The following is a 16,208-nucleotide window of genomic DNA, read 5'->3' as shown; positions in this document are numbered from 1 at the left end:
CGAGTGTTTTGTTTTGTTAATATACGTATGCAAAAGTGCAAAAGGACTCCGCAGAAGGGACTCTGAAAAGCCAAACCAAACTCGACCGCGCCCTGTTTCGGGACTCCCCTATAGACTATACATATATGTATACCCACCCCTGCCTTCCACCTCTACTAACCCATCATATCTATCTCCTGGCAACGGAACCAACATGAAAATTAATTACTAAATGACTTTATGCTTTTTAATGGCCCGATGGCAGTTAAAGGATATTAGACAAGCCATTAGATGGCTAACTGGTTGCGGCTGCACGGCCACGCCCCTAGAAACCCACCTCACATAGGAGGTCATGTGTGGAGGGTGAAACTCCATTTAGCTGAGATGGCAATATCGATATTGGAAATCACTAATTAACATTCAAAGACATTCAGGGCAGATTGCAACACTTTTAAGTTGATTTGACTCGCCCCGGAGGCAATACATGGCTAATGGCTTTGACTTTAATCACACTTACTTAAGATTAAGCACCCGCTTTTTAGTGGAAATTCACTTGCAGCCCACTGTCATCCACTACTTAAGTATTCAGCACAGTAACCCTTCTTATCCCATATTAAAAACCATCCCCATTCCACGGGACTTCCGGTCACATTATTGTCCCCCTAATGACTTGTTCCCCCACCTCCTTATAAGAGCACTCCCTCCCTAGCCCTCATTGGAACCAAGACTTTTCTGGCATATTTCACAAACGAGGCACGTAAAGCAAATCAAATACAATAAATAACTTTTAATTTAGCATTTCAGAGAAATTTACAACTCGAAGAGTAATTTATGCCCATAAATGTCCCCGACAAGCAATTGACCAACATTACCCCAGCCCCTCCCCCTACAAAAGCTCAAAAAGTCAGCCGTTATAATTTATGAATTAAAAGAGGGGGCAGGAAAATTTGATAAATTACGAGCGAAGCAAGTCGAAAGTCGGAAAAAAGTAGAGGGGTGTGGGTACCATCATAAATTCATTGATGAAAACCCATGAACAGTTACTCGAAGACCTTTTTCTCTGAGGGAATAGGTACCACTACCACTACTTCTTCGGTTTCTAGTAAGTCATAATCACACGCCGCCCTCTTCAGACCCCTCAATACATTTATGTATGTGGGTATAAAAACCCTGGGTTGTTTGGACTCCGACTCCCAAAGTGGCATACGCGTGTGCTCTCGTTTCTCACCTGCAATGACACCTTTTCATTTGGCCCGTAGTAATCATGAAATTTTTATTATTTGTTTCTCCTTCATTTTTTATACGTTTCGTTTTCTTTTCTGCTCTTTTTTTACTCGACTTGCGTTGTTTGCTCATTGTTGTTTGTTGTGCTTGTCACTTGTTGTTGCTGTTGTTTGTTTACGAGCTTGCTGTTGTTGTGTGGGTCTTGAGATTTATTTCGTGCGCCGCTCGAAATGTTTCGTTTGTTCAATTTACACAACAGCCAGAGCTCGAAGCGATGTGCCCCTTCTCCAACATTCTCCGCCATTGAAGAATTCATCGGGGTCTTCGGTATGCCCTTTAATTATGGGATCGCGATAAAGTGAGGCGCTATCACAGTTCATTGATGTGGGGGTGTTTCTGGTTCGTTAGAGGAGGAATAGAGTCCGAAATAACAAAGAGCTCGTTTTAATACAAATTTGGGGTTGACTAAAGTACCAGTTCAGTCTTAGTATGCGGTTTCAAACTATTTCCCAATTTGGTTTTGTTTAGAGCTTTTAAGTCAATCCGTTCTTGCTAACGATTGGTCTTCTGCCAATAACTAGGACATTCTTTATAAGTAGTTTAAGGTAAATGGGACTGACCTGAGAACGAATTGTTGAATAATTTTTAGGTTATTTATGGTAACTCAAGTATTATCACACACCTGTTTTACCTTTCAGGTGTTCGCCAAGTGGAAAGACCCAAACCACAAACCCCATCAAAATCCGCAATTGTAGAGCATCCGCTTCAGGGGTTCCCAAAGTTGGACAATCTTTTATGGTTGCGGCACGTGTAAATGCTTAACACAATTTTCAAGTTTTCTTTTTCGGAAGCTTTCGTTTGGCTTTCTATGGACAATGCGCCATAATCGTTTCAAGTGTTGAGAGAATTACGAAAGCAATTATATTTGCAAAGTTTGGAGTGCGGAAACCAAGGCAACCTCCCTTTTTTCCCACTCAGAAGAATCGAAGAGTCGATGGAGATATCTGCATCTTTATAGACGGGGATCAGCCATCGGTTATCGCTTGTCGAACGCTCAATTAGGGGACAAACTGCGGCTGGTGTGGCAGAATGAGTCGCAGCATTCCAGCGACTTGCAACCGGCATCGTGGTCACCTCCCAACCCGAGAAGATCCGACCCAAAGCGACTTCTCTGGAGCAGAGGAGTCCGCCATTCCCATGCAACAATGTTGCAGACAGAAGAGCATATCGTGCCGACATCAGCCAGTGCAGCAGGGACAACAAAAACAGCTAAGACAACAGCGACATCGCCGCGGCATGAGTGTGCGTTTTTTGTGCAAGCCTTAGGTGTTACAGGGTGTCTAAAGGAGTATGTGTGGAGTTTGTTTTGCTTTTGCAATCTGCCGACACACGCACAGTATACAACAGGGCCATCCAATAAATTAACGTGTGTCTGGTAATTACCGTACTAGAACAACGAAATATCCCCAATCGAGTATACCCCTTCCCTTCCACATGCGAAAATCCTTAGTCCACCAAAATATTACACACATATGTATATTATTATATATTGTAATATATTATTTCGCCTTTACAACAGCATTGTTAACCTATTAGACGAAGAAAGATATTATAGTTAATGAAAAGGAAAATGTTTCTACTATTATGTAATACACGAGGTATCATTTGGTCGATCTTCCTTTTTATTTTCTTTTCGGTCTGTTTTAAATGTTTTAACCCATTGACGACGGAGATCGTTCAAGGAATTCCAGCGCCTTGCGAACTTTTTTCCTTTTTGTTTGCGAGTCAACAACTGATGAAGGAAGGAGGACAGCAGGGACGGTGAGCAAGGACCAGGGCGGGGTTGAGTCAGGCATCTTTATGGAACTGGGAACCTGGAATTGGGAACTGCGAGATGGAAGCTGGGTGCCGGCGGATCCATTAAGCCAAATGATGGGCAGCCGCCCAAATGCTGCCCTACGGCAACAGTGTTGCAATGGCCAGCAACGACAACGATGGCGGCACATTAATGAAGTGATTTGCACTTTTTTCCAGCTTCTCCGCTGACCACCAACAAAGGAGTGGCAGAGGGACGCAGTCCGAGATGAGTTCCCCGTTTCCAGGAACAATCTCATGCAATCCCATCGAGGCGGTGGGTGAGATTTATGACAGCCGCCGTGGATCATCGTATCACTTGTCAGAGTCGAAAAGGAGATCCAAAGCGGTGAATTCCCTGGAGAAAGAGGCACCAAGAGCGATTTGCATGGAGTGTGGCTAATTGAGCCGATCGAGGAACCGATCCTGACATGGCGAAATGGAGCACTCTCCTCGAAGTAAAAGGAAGCCGTCACATCAGTGTCAGAAACAACTCTTTCACACTCCATGATTTTTGCAACGGTGAAAAGGCCGCATCAAGAGTTTGTTTGTGGAGAAATGATCGTCTCCGGCTCAGGAGAAACTCAACTCGAGATTCTTTATTCTTGCCGATGGGGTTTTCTAGGGGTCACAGGAAGATCATTCTTCTTTTAGCAATCGTGATCAATTTATTCGATCATTCGCTGCTCGAAGAAGCACCATCCTTAAGTTTGCTCAAAAATATTATAAATAAGAAAAAGCACATATGTACAAATTAGTGCTCTTGGTTCTGAAAATCAGTCAAGCTTGTCATTATTATCAAAACCCGATCCCAGTGACCCCGATCTATTGGCATCATTTAAAATTGACCCATTAAAACGGAAAGTCTATTCCGCCACAAACATCCTTTTACGAATTTGCATAAGAATTTTTTGTTTTTCCTTTGGGTAGAAATTGGTGACCCAAATTTTTTAGTAAAATGTGTCACTGTTCTCCTTGGAGCTCAGAATGAAATCGAAGTTAAATTACTCCTCAAACCATTTGCTTTTGGATAACTTTGGTGACCTCGATAAACCCCATTCAAACTATAGCCAACTCTCACTCAGTATAACTCTGTGATCTTTTCCAACGGAAAGAAGCCTCTTAGCTCTTCTTAATAATTTGCTTACTGCTGATCTATTTGTTCAGTCAATGCCGATCGTGATCGATAGTAGATCTATTGAGCTTTTGGGTCTCAACCAGTCTCTCGCATTGTTCTCGATGCTCGCACACGATTCTCCTGAAGCCACGATTCCTTTCGGGATCCAGTTCTAGCTCTTCCAAAAAAGAGCTCCAGCTTCTGTCATCGCCAGACCGAGACCGGCAGGAAAAAATGCGCACATATTTCACATTTCCAATGCAGAATTCCCTCGGCTTTGTCATTTCTTGGTGCTGAGCTGATGCTTCGTCTGGTGGCCAAGTGGACATTGACCGTCTGCGCGAGAGTCAACGATCTTCAAACGTGTCAACATTAAAAATAGCAACCAAATGCTCTAACGTCTGCCCCCTGGCACCCCCTCGCAGCCCCTGGGAACCCTCCTCCGGCCACGGAAGTCAGATATGCAGACGTGCAGACGTTCGCAAAATGCCAAACGAAGACCAAAAGACACAATCGAGGCTACAACAACAAGAGCGAGCAGCAAAAAAAAAACACAGCAAGGCAAACAAGAAAGCCGATCGGCAAAAGGATCGACTCAAAGTTACCCAAGAAGTTGGAAAGCTTCCATGGTAACTTTTTTACAAGTGGTTGATAATTTATCGGATTTATTTATCGGCTTTATACGATTTAGAACGAAAGCCTTGATTTATTATTAATTTGGCAATCTTATGAGCTTTCAAACATACCAATTATTTCTGCTGTTTCCATAAATCATTAAATTAAAGGATAGTGCGGTTCCACATTTAACATCACACAAGAACCTTGGGTTTTATGATATAATTTAATATCGTATCTCTAGTTCGGTATACCACATCAACATTTCTGAGTAAAATGTAGGATAGGATCAAAGCCGTTCTTGAAATAATGGGGTAGATATAATTGAACAAAGAAGTAGGGTCTATATAAAGATAGAGATACAGTTATGTCAATATGTCAATATCACACCAGAACCTTGGATTTTAGGATAAAATTAAATATCGTTTCTCTGGTTCGATATACCCCATCAACATTCAGACATTCAGGCAGTATCTGAAAAACAACAGGATGTTTGGCGGTTGGCGGCGCTATCAACGAAATTCCAGCATTTGATCGGGCAGAGGACGGAGAAAAAGAGGAAGAGAATCGGGGGGAAAATGGCAAACTGAAGATCGCAGACAAAATGCAAAGAATCAAAAATTATATACACATGTTGTGGGGCACTGCGAATGGGGACTAGGGACTGGAGACTGAGGTCTCAAGACTTGGAACTTGGGCTGGGTCCGAGAAGAGAAGACTGCGAACTGACAGAGCCATTAATTACTGATTGCCGATACTCAGCGCTCAATGAAACCAGAAAGCCAGAAGAAGCGGAGGGGTACTGATCGTCGTATGCAGTCTTTTTTCGCTTTTTAAGGGGCGCAGACGACACCCCAGACATGGCGCTAAGCGAGTCAAAGAGACCCCAAGCAGAAACTGCACAAGAGACATAAATCATTCTTCGGATTGGTCTGGAGAATGGCTTCCTCTCTCTTAATTCTGCCCCGCAATTCTTCGCCCTTTCCTTTCTAATCCCCGATATGCAGCATTGACCGTTATGACTTCCGCTGCCATCGAGTTTAACGATCTTCCTCACCCTCGATAAAGAGTCAACGATCAGAGAAGTGGAAACGTAGCAATCTAAGCCAAAGCTAAAAAGTAATGACGCTTGGTAATACCCTAAACAAGTGCATTGCTGCCGGAAAAATCTCTAGCAAAGACATTATTTCTTAGACCTTTTTCTAGATAACTTCATTAACACGAAAGACTCATTCATAATCTCCAAAGCAACGATCGTATTTAAGGGTATTCACAAAATGTCAGCTCGAAAATGGGACTTGCAGTTTGTTCGTTTTGCTTTCGCTTTCGGTGTTGTGTTTCTTCCCGGTTTTTCTTTTTGCCCTCTCAATCAATTCATTTATAAAGCCAAACATAATTCCCAAACAAACATACCGCCCGCCCCCTCCGACGCTCCTCCTCCGCAAACACTCGATACGCATTGTCCTTGAACGTTTAGTCGAAATTTATGGAATACATTGAACTCCAGCCACTAAATTAGTCAGTTAAGGCACACACAGAGCAGCGAGCAGGAAAAATAAAGAAACAAGGCGAAAAAAACATGACAAAAGCTTCGCCGCTTTCGGCGCATTAACAAAAATTCGTCGGTGATCAGTGGGACCTGGGACTTTGACTTCGACTCTGACTGGGGACTTGAGCTGGAATCAGAAGTGAATCAGTGGCAGCATAGCATACCATATACCATAAACCATATACCATCCCGAACGATCCCGAGTTCAAGGAGGAAGCCGCGAGTCGTTGACCGGCTCAATTGTCTTGCTCTTCGAGATGCAGGCAAATTCAAAGGAATTTCGAAATTTAACGGTTACTAATTTCAGGGGCACAGCACTTTGCCGTTTATACTTTGGGGTTTTCAAAATAATGCGATGTCTAAAGATATTAATTAGTTTAGAGTGTAATGGGTGAGTTGATTTTAAGATTTAAAGTGTAGGGATTATACAATCATGTTTGTTCTAACTTAAAGACTGAGATTTCGATAATACCAAGTTTTTACGAATAGGAAAGTTACGTATTGGATTAATTTCCGATTTCTTCGCTCTTCTTCTACCCACGAACAACTCAAGGATTCAACTCGCTATCCTGGCAAGTGCAAATCCCATCAAAGTTAAGTTCATAAGCCCTAAACTGCATTTTGTATATTGGCCGGCACGTGCCACGCCCCCTAAGTCGTCAGCGTGGTAAAACGGGGAAAAAGTGGCAATAAGAAAACAGCAGGAAAACAAAAAGGTGAGGAAGGAAACTTTGCTCAGTTCCTGGGGGGAGCAGAGCAGGTCAAGAGCTGCATATCCTTAAAAAACAAATTGCATTAAATTTTAGTGGCGCCCGCCTTCCTTCCTTCCTGTACGTAACTCACATTTATGGACGCCTCCTTCCTTGCCCTGCTAAATATGCAACGATTTTTTGCTCGCTTTCTTTCTTCGGAAGAGCGGAAAACAACATTCGCTCAATTTAAAGTCAAGTGTCAATGCAAACTCCTTCAGCCGCGGAGATTCACAGCGTCGAGGGCCATTGAAGGCTCTCCAGGATCCAGGACCTCTTATGAAGCTCAAGCTCCCCTAAATAAAAGCCCCGAACCCAACAACCTTCACTCTTTGACATGCAAAACGCGCGCGCTTCATTTGACATTTTCCTATTTTTGCAGCGTGGCAACGTGAATGGGATCGGGTTATTACCAGTCAGCGCAGGACCAGCAGCATTACCACCGCCACTCTATGCCTCCATAGGCAAACCCGTACACCCACCCACCCAATGCATCCCCTGCCCCGGGAAACTGGAAAACTCTTTCTTTGTTTTTGCTGTTTGCTTTTTCTAACCCTTTCATCAAAGGCGCCACGGGATTTTTTGCTACATCCACCTTTTTTCTTCTCTTTGCGGTTGCTGTTAATATGATTTTCCTAGGGTTTTCCCCTTTTTTTGTTTGCGTCAAGTGAAACAATGGAAAGGAACCCAAAGTTTTGGCCAAAGAGCTCTGGCAAGTTCTTAAAAATTTGTTGAAATATTTTTGTAAGTTTTCCTTGTTGATTACTACTTTACCTGTTCGCTTCAAGCTTTTCTTTTCAGAGATTTCCCTAATATTAACGAACAGTGGAAATGAAACAAAAGTCTGGAGAATTCTGCGAAATTGTTTCAACAAGTCTTTCAATTTCGCCTCAAGTGGAAGACCACTCGAGTGATGGAATAACTTATTTCCTTTGTTAATTACAATCCGACAGAATGTTATTGACCCTGAAGTGGAGTTTTTGGTCCACTCCAAGGACTCCGTCGCAGCTTGTCTGGGCGAGGGATTAACAACCATGACAACAAGTCTCCTTTATGCCTACTACCTGCACCCTCCACTACCCAGCCCTGCACTTCATAGACAAGTACACCTATTGACGACAATCCGAAAGCAATAAAACTCCGTTAAGACGGAGTCAACGAGCCAAAGGATGCGAATCGGGTGAGTTGAGCCGGGTGGGTGTCGCATGAATAAATAAGGAAATCAATTGTTATGGAGGAGCCCGTCTGTGGCATTAATATAGGGGCGTGGCACGACCGGCTCACAGGCTCACAAAAATGGGACAGCACAACGGAGGAAAGGGTCCTCCTGTCCTCCCAGAAACCAGGAGTAAGAAGGAGCCACCGGCGGGAACAGGCGACCAAAGTACAGTCGTCAACGAGCGTGGAAAACAACAGCGGCGACGGCCATAAAGACGTCTGCTGCAGAACGGTAAGGGGATATATATAGTAAGGGAACGTAGAACGTCGGGGGCTTGGGCCACTGGATGCTCTGCCACCCCCTCACGAAAAACGACATCTGCCCTAATCATCTGCCAGCTCCCACTGACGCCCCATCCACAGACCCCCACTACTGCCGTTTGCCTTCGTTAGTTTCTCATGAAAGCTTTTAGTTGTCTGGAATTTTTGGTGCTTTCCCTACCCTGTATTTAGTTCGGCGACTAAGCGTTCTGATCCTTCGGGCCAGATATATGATACACATATAGATCGTTCACTAGAATTTTAATTTATAATTGTATCACACTGCAAAAAATTAAAATTACGTTGCTCATTTACTATTTCTATCAAGACTAAGCCAAGTAAACAGGAAAAAACAATAAGCATATGATATAATGTGATGTATATAAGTAAAAATATCAAGAGTGTGGTAATGTGATATAATATTATAATGAATTCAAAATATAAGATGAAGATTAACTCACCAGACACATATTTGTAATCTGAAAAGAAAAAAAACATACTTAAATTGGGTCGTCATAAATAATAATACAAATTAAAATATACACAAGCAAAATATAAAAATACAAATGTAGTACCACTAAATTTCAACATGTTTTCCGACTAAAACCAGTTATCCTGTGAAATTTCCAGGGTAGCAACCTGTTCGATAATAACATCCTTCTGCAGCATTCCCACTTTGCTGTGAACTTCGTTGGCTGGCTTTTTTTGGTTTTTGGATGTGCGCTTGGCTTTTCTGGGGGTTGAAATTTCGGGATTGCTTTATAAGCACGGGCACCAAGACAGGCGCACAGGACCTGCCCATGTGAGTGTTTGTGTGCGTCCTGCGATTTTGTGTATGTGTGGGTGAGTATCTGTGTGCGTTTTAAGCAGGGCATTGCACTCGATTCACAGTGAGGCTGTCGAAAAGGCTTTCGCATCCCATCCTTCGCATCCGAATTCCATTTGGCATTTCGGCGCGCCGCGAAAGCTCTCTGGCTCTCTCTGTTTTACAGGTCCTGAGACCCCAACCCCAATCCCAATCCCAATCCCAATTTTTCTCTCCTCTTCTCTAGTGGAAGAAGAGAGGCCTTCGAAAATCTGTACCAGGACCCCGCCCCATCCCTCGCCATAATTACAAGATAAGCGTTCAAAGTCAGCGGCGCCCAGAGACCGAAAAGGTGGCGATATTACAACCTCCCGCAGGCAAAACTGCGAAAACTGGGAATCACGAGTCCCGAATCGCAAACTGAAAACGGCCAACTTTCCATGAATGAATCCCTTTCGGGCGCTACGCGAATCCACTTGGGTGCGACTTCTTGATGCCTGGTTAATATTTGCGGAATCGATAAGTTCAAATTGATTGGGAATTCAATAGGCGGTGGGAATTCGAAAAGGTGCACGATTTGACGCGATTTTCGGACTGTCTGGAATATCGAAATGCTTGGGAAAATATTAAAAACTGATGGGATGGCATAGGGCGCGACAGGCATATGGCCCCGATTCGGCCAAAAGATATTAATAGGTAATGAAATAGATAAAATTATCCCTCCTACCGGAAAAACTTGGATTTTGCAGGAGGAGCGCTTGAATGGGATCGCATAATTGAGACCGGCATCTAATAATATAATGTTGGTTGGGAGGTAATAAATAAAATAGGACAACCTCAAAATCTATCAGGATATCAGGCAAGGAAAGGAATGTCTGCTCTGATTATTTGAAGAGCTAAGAACAAAGACCAGTTTCAAAGGGAAACAAAAGATGTCCTATAACCGAAATAATTAAAACAGACAACTTAAAGTAGAAGGTGGAGTTAAATAATAACCAAAATTACTTAAACAACATGTAGCAAAATGTTCAAAATCCTTTAATCGAACATGGAACATGTGCCGTTACAAGGAGTCCCGAAATACATCCCCCAAAACATCCGTTTTGAATCACAACAAATTACCGTTTGACTAATTACATTAGCACAGACTGTACCGGGCCTATCCCAAAACCTATTTCCCTTCCCAAACCCCTGCCAAACTGCAACTGGAGCAGTGTACACTCCCTAACCGTGTTATATCTCCTCCCTATATGGTCACTCCTCACGGGGCGGTTTACGGGTTACAACTTACATGGCCCCGTCCGGGATTTTCAGTGTACGGCGCTCAGGAACAACAACAATAATCGCAGTCACAGGAACAACACCAAAAAGGGGAGGCTGCGTTACATGCCTACCTCAAACAGAATAAAGGACGTTGGGGCGGTGGGTTCCTGATGGGTGGGTCCCGAAGAGAGACCCGAACAGCCGATGTGGGATGGTAGAAGCTGGTCTAGAGAAAGGGAAGTCCTAGTGGGGAGCGGAATAAATATCGATTGAGTTTACAGACTGTTCGGGAAAGAACTACGTTATAGGAAATGATAAGCAAAAACCCTTCAGAAAATATATATTTGATTTATAATAAATGTAACATTTTGGATTAGTATTTCACAAACCCCGTTTGAAGGGATTTTGCTGTGCATTTAGTTTTCTTTTCTTATAAAATTGTTGGGGAAAATGGGGTCTTCAATGAGAGTCTAACAAACTCCTTTGGGTATGCAATACGTTTTGTTCGAAAGCAGTGATATAATAGATACATTTATGTACTTTAACACTATTATCAAAATATTTTATTTGATTCAACAAGTAGGTATATCGTTGTCTAAAAAATACCTTTTGAAGTACCACTGTACTGGGAGCCTAAACTCACTGCTTTTCCTTGCACTGACAAAGGGAGAACTTTGGCGCGAAATTTTCGATTAATGAAAATGCCCACAGAATGCGAGTGAGTTTTCTCGCTCTCTCCTCTCTCTCCTATCTCTCTTTCTCTCCATCCATCTCCCATTGCACCTCACATGTGGGCGGGGAGGTGCGGGTGGGTGTGGCGTACTTCCCCATTGCTCTTTCAACTGTCGGAAAATGTTGTCCGGCGTTCAGAGAAACTCGCAGAATGCAAAAGATTTTCCCCTCTCGGACATCGAAAATCAGTTTGACACTTGCCGATTTTCCTTTTTTTCGCCGCTCTTCTTCGTTTTTGTTTCATTACCCACCCATCAGCTGACATGGACGTAGGCCTTTGGAAAGGGGTTTTCTGAGGAGGGGATCACTCGAGGCTCGTTATGCTAATTTTATTGAAGTGCCCATGCCAACCGATTATGTAAAAGTTTGACATGGTCAAGGCAAGTTTCCTAAGTTGTGGCACTTGAAAAAATATTTAAAATTTAATAAAATGTGATTTGGGGTTAAATTATAAGTTTTACTGTACATTAATTGACATTTAAACGACTTGTTTCCTGAAACTGTTAGCAATTTTTAGCAAATCTATAATGCTTTGGGGTTCAAGAGTTCATCAAAAGTTTTTTGCGAGTGTGGGTAATGTTTTTGGGATCCTGGCCTGCTTCGTTGGCCGTGTCCTTGCCTTTGTTTTACACATGGGAGCAGGTAAGTCCCCTCCCAGCCCCCCATCCTTCGTCCTTCCACCAGGACATCCCCCACGCACCTCCCACCCCATTGCCGCTGATTATGACAGCAGAACATGTTGCTCGAGGGGCTGAAAAGCGGGCAAGGGGGCTTAAATTGTTTGTTTATAAATAAAGCATTAAGCTATTGATTAAAATTGAGCTTTAAAAAATTCATTGCACACAAAGTTGCGTCGTCGGCGTTTTCCCATCCACCTCGTGTCCGCTGGTTTCAATTGAATGCGAAGTTTACACAAACACAAGGACCCCGGCCACATATCCTCGATGGGCGGACTGTCCTGCGGCTTTTTGTGCACATGTTGAATGCTTAAAGTTGGAGGCTTAAAGAGCCTCCGGTTGAGGGGTACTTTAATCTAGAGTCGGGAAAATAAGGGGAAAAAGGAACCACTGAACTTTGAATAGAGCAAACGATTTCAACGAATGCCCAACGTTTATAAAATTCCCAGAAATCAATTAGTGCTGACAGATTGCCTCAAAGAAGCTTGATTTAATTTATTTAAACATTAAAGAAATCTAGAGAAAAGGTTTAAATTTTTAAAAATATTTTTTGTGTTGCTTCAATAAACAATAATCTAAACATTTTTGTAATAGTGAAATTGGTATTTTAATATTCCACTACCTAAATATTATTTATTTAATTTTATTTAATTTATTTATATGAGATTTTTGTAAAAGAAAAAAACAGCGTCACGATTTCAAAAATCTTTTTATTTATTATCTATTGAGGAATGGGTTCTCTTTAATTTTCGTTTACCTGTAGTTTTGTATAACATTTGTAAAAAGTTATAACCAGTTGCTTTTTATAGCATTCTTGTGTTATTATTTCGAAACAACTGTAATTTCGGTAGTTCTGCTCTTTCACCTACACACACAAAGAAAGCGCAATGGTATTGGTGAGCATTAACTTGCTGCCAAAATGCGAAAACGAAAAGTAGGAAAAATGGCTAGGTTTAGAGTGTGAAGTTAAACTACCATAATCCACGCGTTCCCCGCACTTGCATTAACACTTTTCACCACTTTTGCTCTGTTATAACCACTTAATTATCACAAAAAAACACAACTTTCCTTGCCGACGAAAAAAACTGCGCACGCGACTAAAAATGGCGGAGGTCTATCGATATTCGATAGTTCGCTCTATTTCTCTCTCACCCACACAAGAATCCTTGTCCTTGTCAAAAAGTTGACTGCTACAGCACCAAGTTCTATTGCCTAATGAAATAAAGTTTAATGTTATAAGATTTTCCAAAGAGCAACGGAAAATCTCAAAAACATGGGCTTTACTTAAAAATATTGATTGAATTTGAAGAGGTGCCATAACTGGCAAATACAAATTATTTTTAATCATATTAAAGTAAGGTTTAATCAACTTATAGCCTCTAAAAGTAAGGCCGTCGTATACTTTTACTCATATAAAAAATAAAAATAATTCAATTCAGATAAAACTATAAGCTATAAAACTTTAAATGTAAAACAGTTCATTTTTATTTATTTTAAAGCATTGGCATAGACCTTTTTTAAATACATTTGTTTGTTTATTACATCATTTAAAAATAATTCTTCCTTTAATCCCAAAACAAGTGGAGCAGATAATTCATTGATCAAAACTTCTTCAAAGAGTGAGGAAAAAGTGAGAAATACGATTGGAAAATGTCAATAATCAATTTCAATGACCCAAACAATTTGTCGGACTGGGCCAAAGATAAGATATCACAAGTGAGTAGTAAGTGGGCGGGGGCCCATGCCCATTTCACAGGCTACGTATTCTCCTCGGCCAACTCAGACGGATGGATTTGACATTATCTGCCATAAAGATTACAAAAGTTGACTTCTTGTTTGGCTTGGGCTTTGAAAATGCACGTCATAAAAACGTTTTATGGTGGTTTGTGGTTTGGGATAGAAGATCTCCTCCTTTTCGCTGGGCCAGCATTTAGCTCCTCCATTCACTCGATTCTGTTTTTAGAGCTGCGATTGTATTATCTTGATTTACGTTTACATTTTTATGCGGCGCCCGCTTTTCCAATCCACTAAAAAGGCCAAAAGTGCAACGTCATGGGGCGAAAGGTGGGGTGGTATATGGTATCTGGTATTTGGTATTCGGAGGTATTTGAGTGCTCGAGTGGATGCCGGGTTAACTCAACAAGTTGACGTTGAGGTCGCGCGGCAGACGCAACTCTGCGATTCGGTTTATCTTCTATTTGCATTGAAAAATATTTACTCAGCAGCAGCAGACGATGTCGACGACGAAATCACCATCAGGAAGACGTCCAGATGGAAGAGATATGGGACCAGTCAACTGTGGGTCCGGAGATAAGACAACAGATTTGTGAACTTCAAGGAAATCACATCTCAAGAGGTATGAGTGGTTTAGTCAAGTGGTAAATGACTTAAATAGTAAAAAACTTCATGAAATGGGTTTTTATTCGAGTTCTGTGGATAGTTCAGAGGTCTTAACTTATATTTGGCCTGGATAACCCTTAATAAGACAAGAAATGTTTTCCGCCCTTCCGTAGGGAATACATTTGAGTCTCAGTCAAAGCTCCTGACACCTGAGGACTTTTTGTACTCGTGGCCAGTTAATTGAGCAACACTTTCGAACATTTATCAATTACAAGTTGCTCAACCTCGGCCCTCTCACTTTTCCATTTCCCTTCACTGACTGTAGCCACCGCAATTAGTTTGAGTGCGATAGGACAAGGCAAATGATGGAAGGCTTCTGAACGAATGCGAAATGGGGAGAGTGGATGGATGGTTGGAAGGATGGATGGAGAAACCCCGAGGGGCAATCGAAGACCAAGGCAGTGACAGAGGCACTTAAGCCAGAGGAACTGGGAAAAGTGGAGAACGAGAGATTGTCATGACATCCCTATCCCACTCCCTAGTTCCTCCTCACAAGCCCCAAACCACTGAGCACTTAAGGCTCGTCTTCTGTGAGTTGTGATTCAATTGAATTTGGCTTTTTTCGCCCGGGTATTTAATATAAAGCAATTTTCCTCTTAAATTCACTTCAATAAACAATTTATTTTGGGGGTGCAAGTATAAAGACCCAAAAATATAACCCAAAAAAGATTATTTTTATGTGTGGATGAGTCGGGCTTCATACATAATATCATATTTTTAATGTATAGGGGTAGTTGAAGGAAATTATTTGTAGGTATCTTTATGAAATATAATTAAAATCAGCCAAGTTACTTTAATGAAGTGAATAGGTAAACTAAAACATGGATTCTTTATCATTAACTATGTCATCATCACAAACACCACAAGGTTCGCACGATCCCTTGATCCAGTGAGAAGCGCGGAGAAGGGCGCTGAAAGAAAAGAGGCCAGACTGCTTTAAATGAGAAGAGCACGCATACAAAACAGTCAGCTTGCGTCAATGGCTCTACAAAAGAGGCTGAAGAGCACAGAATGGGAATGCGGAGGATAAAGCTGGGTTTTTGAAGAGGAGCGCTGGCTTGGATAAATGTGTCCTCGCAGCTTCTTGGCCTCGTCAAGGATATCAAGGCAGTCTCCTTCAGCTGGCTTCTCCCCAGTTTTCTCTTGTTGTCTGTGTCTCAAGTGGAAAACTGCGAAATCGTTTAACACGCACCACACACACACTTGCATACAGCCAAACTTGACCCAATTCCTGTGCGTGAATCATTTTCCCAGTCCTCTCCATGTGTGAGTGCCTCCCATTCTCCGCATTTTGTGGGTATGAAAGTGTGTTTGCTTTCCATTCTGGTGAAAAATGTCGTTTATGAAGCGCTTATTGTGTTTGGCTTGTGGCTACCTCCGCACTACTACCCTCTCCACTCGCTGCTTCCGTTTCCGCACTTGAATGGCGTGCGCCACAATGGCTGCTCCCTTGGCCTGTCCCCATATCCCGACCAGAAATCCAGAAGCCCACCCTGCGTTGTTTGCGGCATGCACCACCGCCTTTGTCCAGTTCTTGGTCGCACGCTCCCTTGCCGGGAAATTCGTCGCGGCTTTTAATACCCTGTAAGGATATAGCTGAAAAACCTGTATCTTAAAGGAGTCACTCCTACATATGATGTTACTTTAAAACTCCGGTGATTTAAGATTGTACCTCTTCAGAAGCTTTCTTTAATTTAAATAAAAGTTCTATCTTCACAAAATTCGTACAAAACATCATTATATCCATTATAATCTATTACCCATT

The sequence above is a fragment of the Drosophila suzukii genome, chromosome 3 (genome assembly GCF_043229965.1).
Source record: "Drosophila suzukii chromosome 3, CBGP_Dsuzu_IsoJpt1.0, whole genome shotgun sequence".
NCBI lineage: Eukaryota > Metazoa > Arthropoda > Insecta > Diptera > Drosophilidae > Drosophila > Drosophila suzukii.
The sequence above is the reverse complement of the archived record's forward strand: the minus strand, read 5'-3'. Positions refer to the sequence as shown.